The sequence below is a fragment of the Urocitellus parryii genome, chromosome X, assembly GCF_045843805.1.
Source record: "Urocitellus parryii isolate mUroPar1 chromosome X, mUroPar1.hap1, whole genome shotgun sequence".
Classification (NCBI taxonomy): domain Eukaryota; kingdom Metazoa; phylum Chordata; class Mammalia; order Rodentia; family Sciuridae; genus Urocitellus; species Urocitellus parryii.
In genome coordinates, this window is record NC_135547.1 from 18,097,493 (window position 1) to 18,103,492 (window position 6,000).

Sequence of the window (6,000 nt, forward strand, 5' to 3'; positions counted from 1 at the left end):
GATAATGTACTTCACTAAAGCAATCAAGACTCAGACTCTTCAGGACTGGGGTTATGGCTCAGTGGTAGAGCGCTTGTCTAGCATGTGTGAGGCACTGGGTTCAATCCTCAGAACCACATATAAATAAATAAATAAATAAATAAATAAATAAATAAATAAATAAAATGAAGGTATGTGTTCATCTACTACTAAAAGTTAAAAAAAAAGACTCAGTCTCTTCCACAGGGAGATCAATGTCTGGTTGTGATAAAGATGCAATTGGGGCTAGGGATGTGGCTCAAGTGGTAGTGCACTTGCCTAGCATGTGTGAGGCACTGGGTTCAATTCTCAGAACCACATAAAAACAAAATAAAGATATTGTGTCCGGGGGCTGGGGATGTGGCTCAAGCGGTAGCTCGCTCGCCTGGCATGCGTGCGGCCCGGGTTTGATCCTCAGCACCACATACCAACAAAGATGTTGTGTCCGCCGAGAACTAACTAAGTAACTAACTAAATAAATAAATATTAAAAAAAAAAAGATATTGTGTCCACCTAAAACTAAAAAAATAAATGTTTTTTAAAAAGATGCAATTAATGATGAAAAAAATATATGTGCTGGGAAACCACTCTATATTAGTTCATACAGATTAATGTCACTTTTTAAAGTTGCTGACTACATTCCATAGCATTGAGATACAGTAATTAAACCCTTTTGATGGACATTTCTTTTACTTTTAGTATTTTGCTATTAAAAACAATGCCTCAGTAAACACTCATGAACATATTAAATCATTGAGCCCATGTGCAAGAATAGATTTCTAGAAATGGAATCAGTGGGTCAAAGAGCACATTCTATTTTCTAGATTTTCCACAATGAATATGTATAATTTTATAATCAGAAAAAAATAAACTAAAAAGTGAACTGTGTGATAAAGGTCCTGTTTTTCTAGTGTTTTGTAGTATGCATGATACAAGTTTTTAACCTTTCAGATTCCATGAGAGTCAAACGAAGAGGGCCTGCCCCAAAATAGATCATGGAGACTTGTAATGACTAGTTCATTGTAAACTATAGTCATTTCGGTCTCAGACACACAGAGACATATGTCTGAGAGGAATCTGCTTTTTGTTTTTAAATTAAAACTTTGCTTTGATAGAATTATTGTAAGACTCTATTTGTTAAAATTCACTTTGTTTTAATAGAATTCTTAAAACTATAACTCTAAAATAAAAGTCAAGCAATTATCTGCTATGTTTATGAAACTTTGCTTAACATCAAGAGGAATTTAGTAAAAGTCTTATTTCATCAACTGGATTCTAATTACTGAAAGACCTGAAAGCCCAGATTATAATGGGCCAACTATGAACCCTAAGGACCATGGGATCATTACAATCCCTTGCATTTAGATAGTGTACTCAAGAGCTAAGGCTTTTGCCCCCCTGAATTACCAGGATAATCACTGTAGCTGTCAAATCCAGTTTGTGTTCTGCCTGTTTAGACAGTGTAAGAAAATTTCTATGATAAAACTTTAGTGAGATAAAGATCCACCAACAGGAAATGGGTAAAACTTAAATAGTCTTATTGAAAGGTTGAAGCTTAGTGGTGGGGAGTTAAGGCATGAAGTTACTCAAGATTTTTCTATTGTGCCAATCTATCCCAGAATGGCTCTTAAAAAAAAAAAAATCCTAATGTCACAACATCTGATCTCAATGTGGGGAAAAAGGTACACTCATGCATTGCTGGTGGGACTGTAAATTGGTACAACCACTATGGAAAGCAGAATGGAGATACCTCTGAAAACTTGGAATGGAACCACCGTTTGACCCAGCTATACTACTCCTCGATTTATACCGAAAGGACTTGAAAACAACATACTACGGTGACACAGTGACATCAGTGTTTATAGCAGCTCAATTCACAATAGCTAAACTGTGGAACCAACCTAGATGCACTTCAGTAGATGAATGGATAAAGAAAATGTGGTATATTACACAATGGGATATTACTCAGCAATAAAAGAGAATAAAATTATGGCATTTGCAGGTAAATGGATGGAGTTGAAGAATATCATGCTAAGTGAAATAAGCCAAATTGGACCATGGGATCATTACAATCCCTTGAATTTATATAATGTAGAAAATTTTACCACAAGAATTCTCATTTTTCTCAAGAGTTAAGCCAAAAATCCAAATGTTTTCTCTGATATGAGGATGCTGATCCATAATGGGGATGGGGTGTGGGGAGCATGGGAGGAAATGTTAGATAGGGCAAAGGGAAGGGAGAGGAAGGGAGGGGAGGTGGGGTAGGAAAGATGGTGGAATGAGATGGACATCATTATCCTAAGTACATGGATGAAGGTTTGAATGGTGTGACTCTACTTTGGGTACAACCAGAGACATGAAAAATTGTGCTCCATATGTGTACTATGAATTGAAATGCCTTCTGCTGTCAGGTATAACAAATAAAATAAATATTTTTTTAAAAAACCTTTATTTTATTTATTTATTTTTATGTGGTACTGAGGATTGAACCCAGTGCTTCATATATGCTAGGCAAGCACTCTACCACTGAGCCACAACCTCAGCCCCCCAGAATGGCTCTTTTATACATTCCCTTATATTTCCTCTCATCCTCTTCTGAGGAGTGGTATTGTGGGTGAACAGGGGAGTTTAGAAATGGGGTAAAGATGAAGCTAGTTGTTCATGTTGGGGTAAATGGAGGAAGAGAATAGAACAGGTCAGTTGTTGGCTGATCCAGCCAGTTCCTTTTATGTTCCTGTTTGAAATACCATCACAAGCAAAGCAACTCAAGCAACATCTTTGTGAGGCCACTCAGGAAAAGGGATTATTCAGGCAATAGTACAGGAAATTAGAGAGGCTTGTAATCTCAACTGCAGCTTAAAGAAAGTTATAAAGCATGTTAAAGACCAACTACTTCCTTTGAATTTTTTGCTAAAATAACAGAACTAAAACTGATAAGATATAAGTAGTAGCTGGGTGTAGTGGCATACATCTGTAATCCCAGCAGCTCCAGAGGCTGAAGCAGGAATATTGTGAGTTCAAAACCAGCCGCAGCAATTTAGTGAGGACCTAAGCACCTCAGTGAAACCCTGTCTCTAAATGAAATATTAAAAAGGGTTGGGCATGTGGCTCAGTGGTTGAGCCCTTGGGTTCAATACCCGGTACCAAAAAAAAAAAAAAAAAGGTATAAGCATTGTATTGGAGTTTTTCATTGTTTTCTAAATTGATTAGAATAAGAATTAGATGGTGTATATACTAGTTGTGCTCAGTTCCTCCTTTATCCAATTTTTTGTGTAGTTCTATTATTTTTAGTTGCCATATTCTGTCTTTAATAAGGTTCATAATTAAATCTGTTTTTATTCTCTGAGCAGACACCAAATGATTATGAGATATTTGAGTAACAGGGATGCAAATGAAAGAATAAACTGGATGGTGAATAATCCAAGCAGAAAATTTACATGCTGAGAATTAAGAATTGAATTTGTATTTAAAAAAACACCTGTCACATCCAGTTATTCAAAAGGCTAAACAGAGTCAACATATGAACCAGCAATTCTATTCCTAGAGAAATGAAAACATATTTCCACCGAAATACTTACACTTGAGTGTTCATGGAGCATTGTTCACAACAACCAAATAGTGGAAACTATCAAATGCCTATCAAAAGATGAACAGATAGACAAAAATGGTATATCCATATAATGGAAATATTATTCAGTCATGAAAACAAACCTGGAAAATGTCCACTAAGTGAAAGGAACCAAACACAAAACCTCACACATTGTATGATTCCATTTATATGAAATGTTTATCAAAGGCAAATCTATAAGACATAAAGTACATTGGTGGTTGCCAGGGTCAGGTGGAGAATGGAGCAGCTATTTAATTGGGTATAGACATTCCTGTTGCAGTTATAAAATGTTCTAAAATAAGACAGTACTGATTGTTGCACAATTCTGTGAATATGCTAAAAATCATTGAATTGAAAACATTAAATATTTACAGTAAACAGGTGCTTCTCAACTTAAAATGGAGTCATATTCCATCAAATCCATCATTAAGTAGAAAATATCTTAAGTCAAAAATGTATGTAATATAATAAATATTTCTGTATAAAAATAATGGTAGAGGGCTGGGGTTGTGGCTCAGCAGTAGAGCGCTCGCCTAGCACAAATGAGGCCCTGGGTTTGATCCTTAGCACCACATAAAAATAGATAAAATAAAGGTATTGTGTCCACCTACAACTAAAAATAAATATTTAAATAAATAAAATAAAAGTAGGGGTTGGGGATAGAGCTCAGTTGGTAGAGTGCTTGCCTTGCATGCACAAGGCCCTGGGTTCAATCCCCAGCATATATATATATATATATATATATATATATATATATATATATCACATCATGGAAAAGTCTACCACTATCATTACTATATCATTGTAATCTGTGATCTTCAATATTATTCTTTTAACACTATACTTTTTTTTTATTTTGAGAAAGGGTCTACCTAAATTGTTTAGGGTCTCTCACTAAGTTGCTGAGGCTGGTTAAACTCATGATCCTCCTGCCTCAGCCTCTCAAGCCAGTGGGATTATAGGTGTATACCACCACACCCTGCTTCACAGCTAATTTTAATAGAAAATTCAATAGAAGGGAAAAAAACCTTCAAAATATATGACCTTCAAATGTTTTAACATATACTTATAAATTATACTTAAATATATGGTATATATAAACATATACTTAAATATGTATGTAAGTGTATGTATATATTTGGATTATATTTACCTAAAGAATTTAAATTAGCAGAAATAAAGAAATGAACACATCAATCAATAAATACTAAATTGGGGCTGGGGTTGTGGCACAGTGGTAGAACACTCGCCTAGCATGTGTGAGGCCCTGGGTTCGATCCTCAGCACATAAAAACAAATAAATAAAATAAAGGCATTGTGTTCAACTACAACTAAAAAAATTCTTAAAAATACTGAATCAAAAAGTTTAAAAAGTATTTAATACACCTAACCTACCAAACATCACATCTTACCCTAGTTTACCTTAAATATGCTCAGAACATTTACATTCTCCTACAGTTGTGTGAAATGAGATAACACAAAGCCTATTTGATAATGAAGTGTTGACTATCTCCTATAATATACTGTGTACTTTCCTGAAAGTGAAAAACAGAATGGTTGTATGGGTACTCACCATTTACATACACAGCAGAAGATAAAGATGGATATTTTATAGATTTGATGGGATGAGAAAACACAAAGCATAATGTCCAAAAAATGCTGCCCACAGTACACTGTAGAGTGAAGACTGTTTCACCTTGTGATTATGTGGCTGACTCAGAGCTCTCATTGCCACTGCCAAGCATCACCAGAGAGATTCACACCACATATTATAAGCCTGGGAAAAGATCAAAATTCAAAATATCAACTTTGGTGTCTACTGACTATGTATTGCTTTCACACCGTGGTAAAGTTGAAAAATCATAAATTAAAACATTATAAATAAGGGGCCATCTGTGACTACAAAAACTGTGTTATCAGATTTGAGGACTGACTCAGCTGACTTGTAGAAGGCATACCACTCAAATGGAGGAGACAGAAGTACTCAGCACTGGTCTGAAAAAAGACTACCTTCCCACCTGCAGAAACTTCAAGCATGAGTGAGCACATTTCACACAGAGGCCAGAAAACACCTGTTAGTCCAACAGATTGGATCAGTGAAGGTTGGCTGGAAGACCTTAGTTTACCTCTCAGCCATACTCAGTCTTTTTTTTTTAAATATTTTTTTTAGTTGTCGATAGACCTTTATTTTATCTACTTATATGTGGTGCTGAGAATTGAACCCAGTGCTTCACACATGCCAGACAAGTGTGCTACCACTGAGCCCCAGCCCCAGCCCACCTTACTCAGTCTTTATAGAGTTCTGCTTCTGAGTGATTGGACCTAGCACTGAGGACCATTTTTTTTTAAAGAGAGAGAGAGAATTTTTTTAT